General features: G+C 47.1%; 1 pseudogene; it reads left to right on the top strand.

Moving 5' to 3' along the window:
• The first annotated feature begins 555 nt into the window (after positions 1 to 555).
• LOC123989615 overlaps positions 556 to 14,429 on the top strand; it is a 36,212-nt pseudogene continuing 22,338 nt past the window's right edge.

Here is a 14,429-nt window from a genome sequence, read left to right as displayed (position 1 = left end):
CACCACCAGGGTACAAAGCTGTACACCACCAGGGTACAAAGCTGTACACCACCAGGGTAGAAAGCTGTACACCACCAGGGTACAAAGCTGTACACCACCAGGGTACAAAGATTGTCTTAGGGTCATTTTTGACCCGGCAGTTATAAAATTACAATTATCCATTTACATACCACAAAAACCACAAAGACACACACACACACACACACACACACACACACACACACACACACACACACACACACACACACACACACACACACACACACACACACACACACACACACACACACACACACACACACACACACACACACACACAATGAGAAATTGAGATTATGTGTGCTACTGATTGAACTGAGCCAGCAGCTCCTGAAGAGGAAGATCACCATGGTTGGCACAGTTAGAAAGAACAAGCCTGAGCTCCCCGCTGCACTCTTCGCAACAAGGGGGAGAGAGGCTTTCTCATCAACGTTTGCCTTCACCTCCACCACCACTCTAGTTTCTTACCTCCCAAAGAGAAACAAGAATGTGGTCTTCCCGAGCACACTGCACAAAATGTCTGATATCAGTAATCATGAGGACAGGAGGTCAGCCATCATCCTGGACTACAATCACAACAAAGGAGGTGTGGACAACCTGGACAAGGTGATTGGAACTTACAGCTGCAGGAGGATGACTGCCCGCTGGCCCCTGGTCCTCTTCCATAACATCATTGATGTGTCCTCATACAATGCCTTTGTGATATGGAACAAGATCAACCCTACCTGGATGCCTGATAAGTGGAACAAGAGGAGGGTGTTCCGGGAGCAGCTGGGAAAGGCACTTTTAACCCCACATATTCAAAGAAGGGAGCGCCTCCCCTGCAGAGCAGCCTCTGCAGCGCTTGTGAAAGCTGTTCAGAGGGCTGAATCTTGTCCTGATCCACCTGAAGCTGCAGCTGGACCAGGCAAGAGGAGGGGATGCCTATTCTGCCACCCAAAAGAAGGACTGTGAAACAAATACTATGTGCGGCACGTGAGAAATACATCTACAAAGTCCATGCAAACACACTTGCATACTGTCCTACATGTGCTAATTGGAGGTAATTGATTTGTTCTTCATGTTTTTGTTTTGTATCTATTATCTTATTTTATTCTTATTTATTATTGTTGTTTATACACCTTTTGGGTGGGGGAAATGGTAAAAAAAATGGGAGAAGACTAGTATGTTGTAGTTGAAATCCTCATTGTACAGTATATAAGAATATGTTTCCAAAAAAGTTCAATATTGTTATGGTTTCCCTTCAATAAAATGTATTCAAACTACTTTCTGCACATTTCTGCTACTTTCTTAGGTTATACAAGCGCTATCTCTCGCTAAAAAAAAACGTTTACACCTATGCAGTACCTTTAGCAATAATAACAATAACAATAATAATAAACCTCTAATTCTTAGGGCTAGGGACGATTTTCCTGAATTTCCCCCTGACTGACGTGCCCAAAGTAAACTGGCTGTTACTCAGGCCCAGAAGCCAGGATATGCATATAATTGGTACCATTGGATAGAAAACACTTTGAAGTTTGTAGACATGTTAAACTAATGTATGAGACTATAACACAATTGATGTGGGAGGCGAAAATCCAAAGAAAAACCAACCAGAATTATTTGTCTTTGAGTTCCCAGGCTCTTATAATAGAAAGCTTTGGGTCCTATGCAATTCTAGCTCCCAGATTGCAATTCCTATGGCTTCCACTAGATGTCAACAGTCTTTGTTTAAGGTTTCAGGCTTGTTTCTTCCCAAACAAGGAAGAATTTGGAGTTTTGGTACAAAGAGTCCCAGTGGAAAATCAGTCTGTCGGCGCGTGACGAAGAGGAGGCGCGCCTGCTAATTGTATTTTTCTATTGAACATACTTCTTTCTGTATGAAATATTATAGCTTATTTACATTTTAGAGTACCTGAGGATTAGATAGAAACGTGGTTTGACTTATTTGAACAAAGTTTAGCGGTAGCGTTTTGAACTCCTTTGTCTGCATGTTGAACAAGTGGATTACTGAAATCGATGGCGCCAACTAAACTGACTTTTTGGGATATAAAGAACGATTTTATCTAAGAAAACGACCATTCATGTTGTAGATGGGAACCTTGGGATTGCAAACAGAGGACGATTTTCAAAAGTAAGTGATTTATTTAATCACTATTTATGATTTTATGAAGCCTGTGCTGGTTGAAAAATATGTTGATGTTGGGCGCCGTCCTCAAACAATCACATGGTATGCTTCCGCTGTAAAGCCTATTGTAAATCGGACAATGGAGTTAGATTAACAAGTATTTAAGCTTTTAAATTATATAAGATACCTGTATGTTCATACATGTTTAATATTACGATTATTTATTTGAATTGCACGCCCTCCAATTTCACCTAGCGGGACACCTAGCCTTATTAATGAAGAAAACAATTATGACAGGTGTGTTGTCATAAAAATGAGTGGTGTCCACGGATTAAATGCAGTCTTTCTGAAAACTCAGAGAACGCCATTGATCTATAAGCTGACTATCCACATCGAAGGGACAGCAGTGGAGAAGGTAGAAAGTTTTATGTTCCTGGGCTTACATATCACAGACAAACTGAAATGGTCCACCCACACAGACAGTGTGGTGAAGAAGGCGCAACAGTTCCTCTTCAACCTCAGGAGGCTGAAGAAATTTGGCTTGTCACCCAAAACCCTGACAAACTTTTACAGATGCACAATCGAGAGCATCCTGTCAGGCTGTATCACAGCCTGGTACGGCAGCTGCTCCGCCCTTACGGCAGCTGCTCCGCCCTTAACCGCAAGGCTCTCCAGAGGGAGGTGTGGTCTGCACAACGCATCATCAGGGGAAAACTACCTGCCCTCCGTGACACTTACAGCACAGGAAGGACAAAAAGATCATCAAGGACAACAACCACCGAGCCACTGCCTGTTCACCCCGCTATCATCCAGAAGGTGAGGTCAGTACAGGTGCATCAAAACTGGGACCGAGAGATTGAGAAACAGCTTCTATCTCTCAAGGCCATCAGACTGGTAAACAGAGAAGCTGCTGCCCATTGAGGCCCAATCCCTGGTCACTTTAATAAATGGATCACTAGTCACTTTAAACAATGCCACTCTAAATAATGGCACTTTAATAATGTCTACATATCTTACGTTACTCATATCACATGTATATACTGTATTTTACACCATCTAGTGCACCTTGCCTGTGGCACTCGGCTTTCGTTCATCCATATGTTTATATGTACATTTGCTCATTCACCCCTTTAGATTTGTGTGTATTAGGTAGTTGTTGGGGAATTGTCAGATTACTTGTTAGATTTGTGTGTATTAGGTAGTTGTTGGGGAATTGTCAGATTACTTGTTAGATTTGTGTGCATTAGTTAGTTGTTGGGAATTGTCAGATTACTTGTTAGATTTGTGTGCATTAGTTAGTTGTTGGGAATTGTCAGATTACTTGTTAGATTTGTGTGCATTAGTTAGTTGTTGGGAATTGTCAGATTATTTGTTAGATATTACTGCACTGTTGGAACTCAAGCGCATGCGCTACACTTGCATTTACATCTGCTAATCATGTGTATGTGACCAATAAAATTAGATTTTGATTTAATACTAACATAGAAGTATACTTTTTTTTCTTCTTCAAACATGCATACAACAATGTGTAAAATAATCATAAAGTTTAAAACATTTGAATTACCCATAATCAGAGCAATGCAGAAAATCGGTAATCAAAATTGAAGTTCTACCACAGCGATCATGTTATTTTTGGAAGCATATTTGATTTTGAGTTCGAACATATAAAGTTTGCCTGTGAAAACTACTTCTAAGACACATCCTGTACATTCAGTTGTTCCGAACACACTTCACTCGCGCTAAAGAGGGAGGCTTGTTCAGCTGATGCTGTCACATGTGCAGATCAAATACCGCTGGGATGCAGATTAAAGGTGTTTACATGTACTAATCATGTAAAAGACTGCTCAGAAAACCAGGCGTTTTAATCAGCATATGCTTACTTAGATCTTGACCTTAGTTTGATTAAGATAAGCAGAGTAAGGTGTTTACAGGACTTATTCATAATCTGCTTACTGACATAATCAGTTTAACATTGAAATATATATAATAGTTTGATGTAAGCATATTCTTTTCTCTGTCTTTGGTTGTCCTCATAAAAGACACTTACATTTTGAGCAACATATTAAGTTCATATAATTGTTTTTTTTTTTTTTTTACAGTTAGCTACTGTAATTCTATATTACAGTACCATACTGTAAAGAGTAATACATTATGGGGGCTCTATGGAATTCTGCTACACTGCTGTAAAATTATAGCAATTTGTTGCACCCATTAGTGAGAATGCTGTACCGCACAGAATACAGTACCATATTGATTTACATGTGTCCTGTAAAACTACAGTAACTTACTGGCTACTGTGCTGCCAGTAATTTACTGTAATTCAGTACCACCCCACAAAATACATTACCATACTGTATTTTTGGAATCTAAAAACCTTTTGTGGGTGGCATGGTACACTATAAAACTGGATAAGTACTGGCTACTCAAAAATGTTGAGGACCTAAAAATTTTTTTTTTTAAGAAATAGTTGAAGTGAGCAGTACTACCTTCATACAAATGCAGTTTTTTAGTAAGGTATACTTAAGCAATAAGGTCTGAGGGGGTGTGATATATGGCCAATATACCACGGCTAAGGGCTGTTCTTACGCAAGACGCAACTCGGGCCTTATTGCTTAAGTATATACCACACCCCCTTGACTGATTTCCTTTTATGAACTGTAACTCAGTAAAATCTTTGAAATTGTTGCATGTTGTGTTTATATTTTTGTTCAGTATATTTAGCACTAGCCAGGATGGGAAAAGATACATTCAAAAGTTTTTATTTTTTTATATTGTTTTTACAAATTAAGTATATTTTTAAACCAATGTATCTTTAACTACAACAGTAACAGTCAAATATACTCTTTACTTGATTTGACTGTGATGTGTGTTTTTAAAATCAACCTGAGATTAATGTGCTGACTGGATGCCGCTCTGTAAAGGGAGTCTGTTAAATGACCAGAATGTGAATGTTAAAACATTTGCAAGGATACTGCTGCTGGGATTTATTCTAACGAGCTCTGCCCTCAACTATTTAGTATTTTGATCAAATGTGGCCTTGTTTCAGGGCAGAGGTCATTAGAATAATACCCAGCAGTGCTTTCTAAGTTTTCATTTTTACATTTACATTTTGGTCATCTAGCAGACGACTTACAGTCAGTGAAAGAAACTAAGTTAAACAAGAATATTCCCCAGTCAGCAAATAAAAAGATGGTGTTATCCGTTAAGGAGAACGTTCTAGTGGACAAGTAGCAAGTATGTTTTTTTAATTAAAAAAATACAAAATACATGTATTCTAATGAAATGCTTACAAAATAGTCTGCATGAATTGTATTTCAGGTCAGCAAAATCAAATGACGAAATAGGTTTTTGAAAGTGTTGAAATACTTAATATCAAATACATGTAACAGAATTACTGCCTGTTGTGGCACTAGCTACCTGCACTGTAGATATTCAACAGTTTACTAACCTCTGTGCTTCCAGTAATGCCCTGTAGATATTCAACAGTTTACTAACCACGGTGCTTCCAGTAATGCCCTGTAAATATGCAACAGTTTACTAACCACGGTGCTTCCAGTAATGCCCTGTAGATATTCAACAGTTTACTAACCACGGTGCTTCCAGTAATGCCCTGTAAATATGCAACAGTTTACTAACCTCTGTGCTTCCAGTAATGCACTGTAAATATGCAACAGTTTACTAACCACCGTGCTTCCAGTAATGCCCTGTAGATATTCAACAGTTTACTAACCACGGTGCTTCCAGTAATGCCCTGTAGATATTCAACAGTTTACTAACCACGGTGCTTCCAGTAATGCCCTGTAGATATTCAACAGTTTACTAACCACGGTGCTTCCAGTAATGCCCTGTAGATATTCAACAGTTTACTAACCACGGTGCTTCCAGTAATGCCCTGTAGATATTCAACAGTTTACTAACCACGGTGCTTCCAGTAATGCCCTGTAGATATTCAACAGTTTACTAACCACGGTGCTTCCAGTAATGCCCTGTAAATATGCAACAGTTTACTAACCTCTGTGCTTCCAGTAATGCACTGTAAATATGCAACAGTTTACTAACCACGGTGCTTCCAGTAATGCCCTGTAAATATGCAACAGTTTACTAACCTCTGTGCTTCCAGTAATGCACTGTAAATATGCAACAGTTTACTAACCTCTGTGCTTCCAGTAATGCACTGTAGATATTCAACAGTTTACTAACCACGGTGCTTCCAGTAATGCCCTGTAGATATTCAACAGTTTACTAACCACGGTGCTTCCAGTAATGCCCTGTAAATATGCAACAGTTTACTAACCTCTGTGCTTCCAGTAATGCACTGAACATGCTACTGTAGTCAGTTGCTCAAGTAATATGCTGTAAATGTGTGTTACAGGTAATGTTTTATAGTGCAGGTCTCAGCTCAGGTGCACTACTTTTCATGGTTTCATTTCACAATCAGTGTTTTGAGTCTTTTTTTTGTTCAGTGTAGGCTACATTTGAGGGGAGTTAGCGAACTGCTTTCAAAAACCTAGACTTACATAAAAAACATGAACATGGGCAAGAATGGAGTTACACTGTTTCGGACAGTGGGTGTGTGTGTGCATCACATTGACAGAAGGGATTACTGACAACATGGATATATATATATAATTGATGTATGATGTTATAGCAGGGACACAGTCAAGATTTCATCAACACACCCCTCGTGTCCTTTGGTAAACCACTGGATTTGAACCTAGATTGTCTGCGCAGTCAGTGTGCCACAAGACTGTTAGCACGTTGAGCTAAAGCCAAACCACTAGGCTATTCATCAGTGTAGCTCACTGAACCCTCTCTTCTAAACTTGTGTGTGTGTCCGTATTATTTCGTTACGCAGAGACTGTCTGATTGACCATATTAGGTGTGGTATCCAACACACACACACACACACACACACACACACACACACACACACACACACACACACACACACACACACACACACACACACACACACACACACACACACACACACACACACACACACACACACACACACACACACACGCACACGCACACGCACACACACACACACGCACACACACACACACACACACACAATACCTATTCGGCGCAGGAGGCAGGCTGATGCGTTTCGCGCATTCCCTGAAGCTTGCGCTCACATAGTGAGAGCGATAGGGAGAGAGGAAAACGAGAGAGCGATTTAGGGGATCGATAGCCGGCCACTGGTTATCTCTGTAGCCGTGGGACCCACCGGACAAGCAGACTGACATCCCGGGTAAAAAGGAGAACCAGCGCACAGAAGCTGTTTAGGCTACTGAGCGCGAGCTGCTGATGTCTTGGTCTTCCCCGCCCGTGACCGGGTCAGAAGCTGTTCTAACCGGGACAGTCTACGATCAGATGATCAGGACCGGAGCCATTCTCTGTGATTCCTCATCGGGGTTTACTCTTCTCCTCCCGCCACCGAGACCTCTTCCTTATTCTTTCCGCTGACAATTCCCTCCTTATATCTACCATCTGCACAGAATGGATTATAAGCAAACATAGAAGGCACCGACTGTCGCCTGTCAGTAACCGATCTGGTTCTGCGCGATCAGGTTCGGTGCCGGACTGTGTCCAATAGACTATTAGGGAGGAAGAGGGGTGTTTTTGACATTACTGCGTGTGTGTGTGTATATATCTGTGACCATGTGTACATTTCTGAGTGGTTGAATGGATTATTGGTATGTAGAATCACCTATCTAATATGGTGAGTAGTTAGAACTAACAGACTTACAGACAGACCGTCTGCACACACACCACCATGCCAGTGTTCCATTGGTTGCTGAAGGTGTGTCTGTGTGAGGCGGTGGATTTGAAGCCCACCTCCTGGGCACTCCGCCATGCGGGGGGGAAGAACTCTTCCTCATTCCTCCTGGAACCCTACCTCACCCTCAACCTGGACCAGATGCACCTGTGTGTGTGTGTGTGTGTGTGTGTGTGTGTGTGTGTGTGTGTGTGTGTGTGTGTGTGTGTGTGTGTGTGTGTGTGTGTGTGTGTGTGTGTGTGTGTGTGTGTGTGTGTGTGTGTGTGTGTGTGTGTGTGTGTGTGTGTGTGTGAGAGAGAGAGAGAGAGAGAATCATGCTTCCATGATGAGTAACTTTGACTGAGACTTTGACTGTTCAGAGGGCTAACACTTGGGTTCAAAATCCTTTGGTAACATTTGTGTCTGTTCGTCTTTGTGTGTGACTTGTAGAGGTTGAGGGGGACCAACAGGTGAGTATGTAACACACACAAACACACACCCACCCCAGAGCTTCCAGTCCTGCTCTGTCAACCAGTGTGAGGTCGGAGTGTACAGATCAATTGTACAGATCAATTGATCACAGATCTTATCGATTAGCCGGCCTGGTCAATACTCTACATATCTCTCTCTGTACTGCTACTCCTCTCCTCTCCTCTCCTCTCCTCTCCTCTCCTCTCCTCTCCTCTCCTCTCCTCTCCTCTCCCTCTCCTCTCCTCTCCTCAGCGCCCCTCTCCTCCACTCCTCTCCTCTGCTCTTTTCTCCTCTCCTCAGCACTCCGCTCCGCTCCTCTCCTCTCCTCAGCGCCCCTCTCCTCCACTCTTCTCCTCTGCTCTTTTCTCCTCTCCTCTCCGCTCCGCTCCTCTCCTCTCCTCAGCGCCCCTCCCTCTCCCCCTCCCTCTTCTCCTCTGCTCTTTTCTCCTCTCCGCTCCTCTCCTCCCCTCCACTCCCCTCTCCTCTCCTCTGCTCTTTTCTCCTCCCCTCTACTCTCCTCTCCTTTCTTCCCCTCTCCTCTCTCCTCTCTCTCCCTCCCTCCCCTCTCCTCTCCTCTCCTCTTTCCTCTCCTCTCCTCTCCTCTCCTCTCCTCTTTTCTCCCTCTCTCCTCTCCTCTCTCCTCTCCTCTCCTCTCCTCTCCTCTCCTCTCCGCTCCTCCCTCTCTCCTCTCCTCTCCTCTCCTCTCCTCTCCGCTCCTCTCCTCTCCTCAGCGCTCCGCTCCGCTCCTCTCCTCTCCTCAGCGCCCCTCTCCTCCACTCCTCTCCTCAGCTCTTTTTCCCCTCTCCTCTCCTCTTCCCCTCTCCTCCCTCCCCTCTCCTCTCTCTCCTCAGCTCTTTTCTCCTCTCCGCTCCGCTCCCTCTCCTCTCCTCCCCTCTCCTCCACTCCCCTCTCCTCTCCTCTGCTCTTTTCTCCTCCCCTCTACTCTCCTCTCCTTTCTTCCCCTCTCTTCTCCTCTCCTCTCCTCTCCGCTCCACTCCGCTCCGCTCCTCTCCTCTCCTCTGCTCTTTTCTCCTCTCCTCTCCTCTCCTATCCGCTCCGCTCCTCTCCTCAGCGCTCCTCTCCGCTCCTCTCCTCTCCTCAGCGCTCCTCCCCTCTCCTCTCCACTCCTCAGCGCTCCTCCCCTCTCCGCTCCTCTCCTCTCCTCAGCGCTCCTCCCCTCTCCACTCCTCTCCTCTCCTCAGCGCTCCTCTCCTCTCTGCTCCTCTCCTCTCCTCAGCGCCCCTCTCCTCCACTCCCCTCTCCTCTGCTCTTTTCTCCTCTCCTCTCCTCTCCGCTCCGCTCCTCCCCTCCACTCCCCTCTCCTCTCCTCTGCTCTTTTCTCCTCCCCTCTACTCTCCTCTCCTTTCTTCCCCTCTCCTCTCCTCTCCTCTCCTCTCCCCCCTCTCCCCTCCTCTCCTCTCCTCTCCTCTCCGCTCCGCTCCTCTCTTCTCTTCTCCCCTCTCCTCTCCTCTCTCTCCTCTCCTCTCCTCTCCTCTCCTCTCCTCTCCTCTCCCTCTCCTCTCCCTCTCCTCTCCCCCCTCTCCCCTCCTCTCCTCTCCTCTCCGCTCCGCTCCTCTCTTCTCTTCTCCGCTCCTCTCCTCTCCGCTCCTTTCCTCCACTCCCCTCTCCTCTCCTCTGCTCTTTTCTCCTCTCCTCTCCTCTCCTCTCCTCTCCTCTCCTCTCCTCTCCTCTCCTCTCCTCTCCTCTCCTCTCCTCTCCTCTCCTCTCCTCTCCTCTCTTCTCTTCTCTTCTCCGCTCCTCTCCTCTCCGCTCCTTTCCTCTCCGCTCCTTTCCTCCACTCCCCTCTCCTCTCCTCTCCTCTCCTCTGCTCTTTTCTCCTCTCCTCTCCTCTCCTCTCCTCTCCTCTCCTCTCCTCTCCTCTCCTCTCCTCTCCTCTCCTCTCCTCTCTTCTCTTCTCTTCTCCGCTCTTCTCTTCTCTTCTCTTCTCTTCTCCGCTCCGCTCCTCTCCTCTCCTCTCCTCTCCTCTCCGCTCCTTTCCTCCACTCCCCTCTCCTCTCCTCTGCTCTTTTCTCCTCTCCTCTCCTCTCCTCTCCTCTCCTCTCCTCTCCTCTCCTCTCCTCTCCTCTCCTCTCCTCTCCTCTCCTCTCCCCCTCTCCTCTCCTCTCCTCTCCCTCTCCTCTCCTCTCCTCTCCTCTGCTCTGCTCTTTTTCTCCTCTCCTCTCCTCTCCTCTCCTCTCCTCTCCTCTCTCTCTCTCTCTCTCCTCTCCTCTCCTCTCCTCTCCTCTCCTCTCCTCTCCTCTCCTCTCCTCTCCTCTCCTCTCCTCTCCTCTCCTCTCCTCTCCTCTCCTCTCCTCTCCTCTCCTCTCCTCTCCTCTCCCCCCTCTCCTCTCCTCTCCCCCTCTCCTCTCCTCTCCTCCCCCTCTCCTCTCCTCTCCTCTCCTCTCCTCTCCCTCCTCTCCTCTCCTCTCCTCCCCCCCTCTCCTCTCCTCTCCTCTCCTCTCTTCTCCGCTCCTCTCTTCTCTTCTCCGCTCCTCTCCGCTCCTTTCCTCCCCTCTCCTCTCCTCTCCTCTCTTCTCTTCTCCTCCGCTCTCTCCTCTCCTCTCCTATCCTCTCCGCTCCTCTCCTCAGCGCTCCTCTCCGCTCCTCTCCTCTCCTCAGCGCTCCTCCCCTCTCCTCTCCACTCCTCAGCGCTCCTCCCCTCTCCGCTCCTCTCCTCTCCTCTCGCTCCTCTCCTCTCCCTCCTCTCCTCTCCTCAGCGCTCCTCTCCTCTCTGCTCCTCTCCTCTCCTCAGCGCCCCTCTCCTCCCTCTCCTCTCCTCTGCTCTTTCTCCTCTCCTCTCCTCTCCGCTCCGCTCCTCCCCTCCTCTCCCCCTCTCCTCTCCTCTGCTCTTTTCTCCTCCCCTCTACTCTCCTCTCCTTTCTTCCCCTCTCCTCTCCTCTCCTCCTCTCCCTCCCTCCCCTCCTCTCCTCTCCTCTCCTCTCCTCTCCTCTCCTCTCCTCTCTTCTCTTCTCCCCTCTCCTCTCCTCTCCTCTCCTCTCCTCTCCTCTCCTCTCCTCTCCTCTCCTCTCCTCTCCCCTCCTCTCCTCTCCTCTCCGCTCCGCTCCTCTCTTCTCTTCTCCGCTCCTCTCCTCTCCGCTCCTTTCCTCCACTCCCCTCTCCTCTCCTCTGCTCTTTTCTCCTCTCCTCTCCTCTCCTCTCCTCTCTCTCCTCTCTCTCCTCTCCTCTCTTCTCTTCTCTTCTCCGCTCCTCTCCGCTCCTTTCCTCCCCGCTCCTTTCCCTCCTCTCCTTCCTCTCCTCTCCTCTCTTCTCTCCTCTCCTCTCCTCTTTCTCTTCTCCTCTCCTCTCTTCTCCTCTCCTCTCCTCTCCTCTCCTCTCCTCTCCTCTCCTCTCCTCTCCTCTCTTCTCTTCTCTTCTCCGCTCCTCTCTTCTCTTCTCTTCTCTTCTCCGCTCCTCTCTTCTCTTCCTCTCCTCTCCTCTTTTCTCCGCTCCTCTTCCTCCCTTTCCTCCCCTCTCCTCTCCTCTCCTCTTTTCTCCTCTCCTCTCCTCTCCTCTCCTCTCCTCTCCTCTCCTCTCCTCTCCTCTCTCTCTCCTCTCCTCTCTTTCTCCTCTCCTCTCCTCTCCTCTCTTCTCTTCTCCTCTCCTCTCTCTCTCTTCTCCTCTCCTCTCTCTCTCTTCTCCTCGCTCCTCTCTTTCTCCTCTCCTCTCCTCTCCTCTCCGCTCCTTTCCTCCCTCTCCTCTCCTCTCCTCTCTTCTCTCTCCCTCTCCTCTCTTCTCTTCTCCGCTCCTCTCTTCTTTTCCCTCTCCTCTCCTCTCCCTCCTCTCTTCTCCTCTCCCTCCTCTCTTCTCCTCTCCCTCCTCTCTTCTTTTCTCCTCTCCTCTCTCTCTCCGCTCCTTTCTCCTCTCCTCTCCTCTCCTCTCTCTCTCTCTCCTCTCCTCTCCTCTCCTCTCTTCTCTTCTCCGCTCCTCTCTTCTCTTCTCCGCTCCTCTCTTCTCTTCTCCGCTCCTCCTCTCCGCTCCTTTCCTCCCCTCTCCTCTCCTCTCCTCTCTTCTCTTCTCCGCTTCTCTCTTCTCTTCTCCGCTCCTCTCTTCTCTTCTCCGCTCCTCTCTTCTCCTCTCCTCTCTTCTCTTCTCCGCTCCTCTCTTCTCTTCTCCGCTCCTCTCTTCTCTTCTCCTCTCCTCTCCTTCTTTCCTCTCCTCTCCTCTCTCCTCTCCTCCCCTCTCCTCTCCTCTCTTCTCTTCTCCGCTCCTCTCTTCTCCTCTCCGCTCCTCTCTTCTCCTCTCCTCTCCTCTCTTCTCTTCTCCTCTCCTCTCCTCTCCTTTCCTCCCTCTCCCTCCTCTCCTCTCTTCTCTTCTCCTCTCCTCTCTTCTCTTCTCCCTCCTCTCTTCTCTTCTCCTCTCCTCTCTTCTCTTCTCCTCTCCTCTCCTCTCCTCTCCTTTCCTCCTCCTCTCCTCTCCTCTCCTCTCCTCTCCTCTCCTCTGCTCTTTTCTCCTCTCCTCTCCTCTCCTCTGCCCTTTACTTCTCCCCCTCTCCTCTCCTCTCCTCTCCTCTGCTCTTTTCTCCTCTCCTCTCCTCTCCTCTCCTCTGCCCTTTACTTCTCCCCTATACTCTCCTCTCCTTTCTTCTCCGCTCTGCTCCTCTCCTGTCTCTGTGGTGACATCACTGACTGTGGCCTTCTGGGTAATAACTGGATGGTTGCTGGGCAGTGACATCACTGGCTACACCCCTCAGTGACCCGCTGTGGAAGAAGGGCAGAGTGGGCTTAAGATGCCCTGGCATCTTCGATATCACATTACGATATGTGTGTGTGTGTGTGTGTGTGTGTGTGTCTGTGTTTGTGTGTGTGTGTGTGTGTGTGTGTGTGTGTGTGTGTGTGTGTGTGTGTGTGTGTGTGTGTGTGTGTGTGTGTGTGTGTGTGTGTGTGTGTGTGTGTGTGTGTGTGTGTTTGGTGTAAATGCTGACATATCTATGTTGTAATTTGTTGGAGGCTGTCATTGAGCCCAAACTCTGCAGAGAGAGAGGATCTTTTTTCATACATTTTTATAAATGTATCTATTTCTAAAATGTATGATAATGTCTGTTACTATACCATTATTACTTTTAGTTTAATTTAATTTAATTTACCCACCAATTGAATACTCTTTTATATCTCTTGAGATGTACTTGTCACCAGAAACATTGCATTAAGGGATTTTAATGTGACGTTCAGGGATTTTAATGTCTGCGTTAAGGGATTTTAATGTCGTTAAGGGATTTTAATCTCGTTAAGGGATTTTAATGTCGTTAAGGGATTTTAATGTGACGTTCAGGGATTTTAATGTTCAGGGACGTTAAGGGATTTTAATGTTATGTAAAAAGTGATTGTGTTGTTTAATAGCAAAATGTACCTATTCATTTCAATAAAGCACATTTAATTTAATTTGAGATAGGGAGGGGTTGGACAAAGGGAGGGGGAGGAGGGAGGTAGAGAAAGGGAGCGAGGGGAGGGAGAGAATGGGAGAGAGAGATCCTAGAGAAAGGTCCTGTTCTGGACTGGGAGAGGCCTTCTGAGGAATAAGGAAAGAGAGATGATGATAGAAAGGGGTGAACTGTCAGTGTGTGTGTGTGAACTGTCAGTGTGTGTGTGTGTGTGTGTGTGTGTGAACTGTCAGTGTGTGTGTGTGAACTGTCAGTGTGTGTGTGTGAACTGTCAGTGTGTGTGTGAACTGTCAGTGTGTGTGGAACTGTCAGTGTGTGTGTGTGTGTGAACTGTCAGTGTGTGTGTGTGTGAACTGTCAGTGTGTGTGTGAACTGTCAGTGTGTGTGTGTGAACTGTCAGTGTGTGTGTGTGAACTGTCAGTGTGTGTGAGTGTGTGAACTGTCATGTGAACTGTCAGTGTGTGTGTGAACTGTGTGTGTGTGTGAAATGTCAGTGTGTGTGTGTGTGTGTGTGTGTGTGTGTGTGTGTGTGTGTGTGTGTGTGTGTGTGTGTGTGTGTGTGTGTGTGTGTGTGTGTGTGTGTGTGTGTGTGTGTGTGTGTTGTGTGTGTGTGTGTGTGTGTGGGTGTGTGTGAACTGTCAGTGTGTGTGTGTGTGTGTGTGTGTGTG

The sequence above is a fragment of the Oncorhynchus gorbuscha genome, linkage group LG11 (genome assembly GCF_021184085.1).
Source record: "Oncorhynchus gorbuscha isolate QuinsamMale2020 ecotype Even-year linkage group LG11, OgorEven_v1.0, whole genome shotgun sequence".
Classification (NCBI taxonomy): Eukaryota; Metazoa; Chordata; class Actinopteri; order Salmoniformes; family Salmonidae; genus Oncorhynchus; species Oncorhynchus gorbuscha.
The sequence above is the reverse complement of the archived record's forward strand: the minus strand, read 5'-3'. Positions and strand labels throughout refer to the sequence as shown.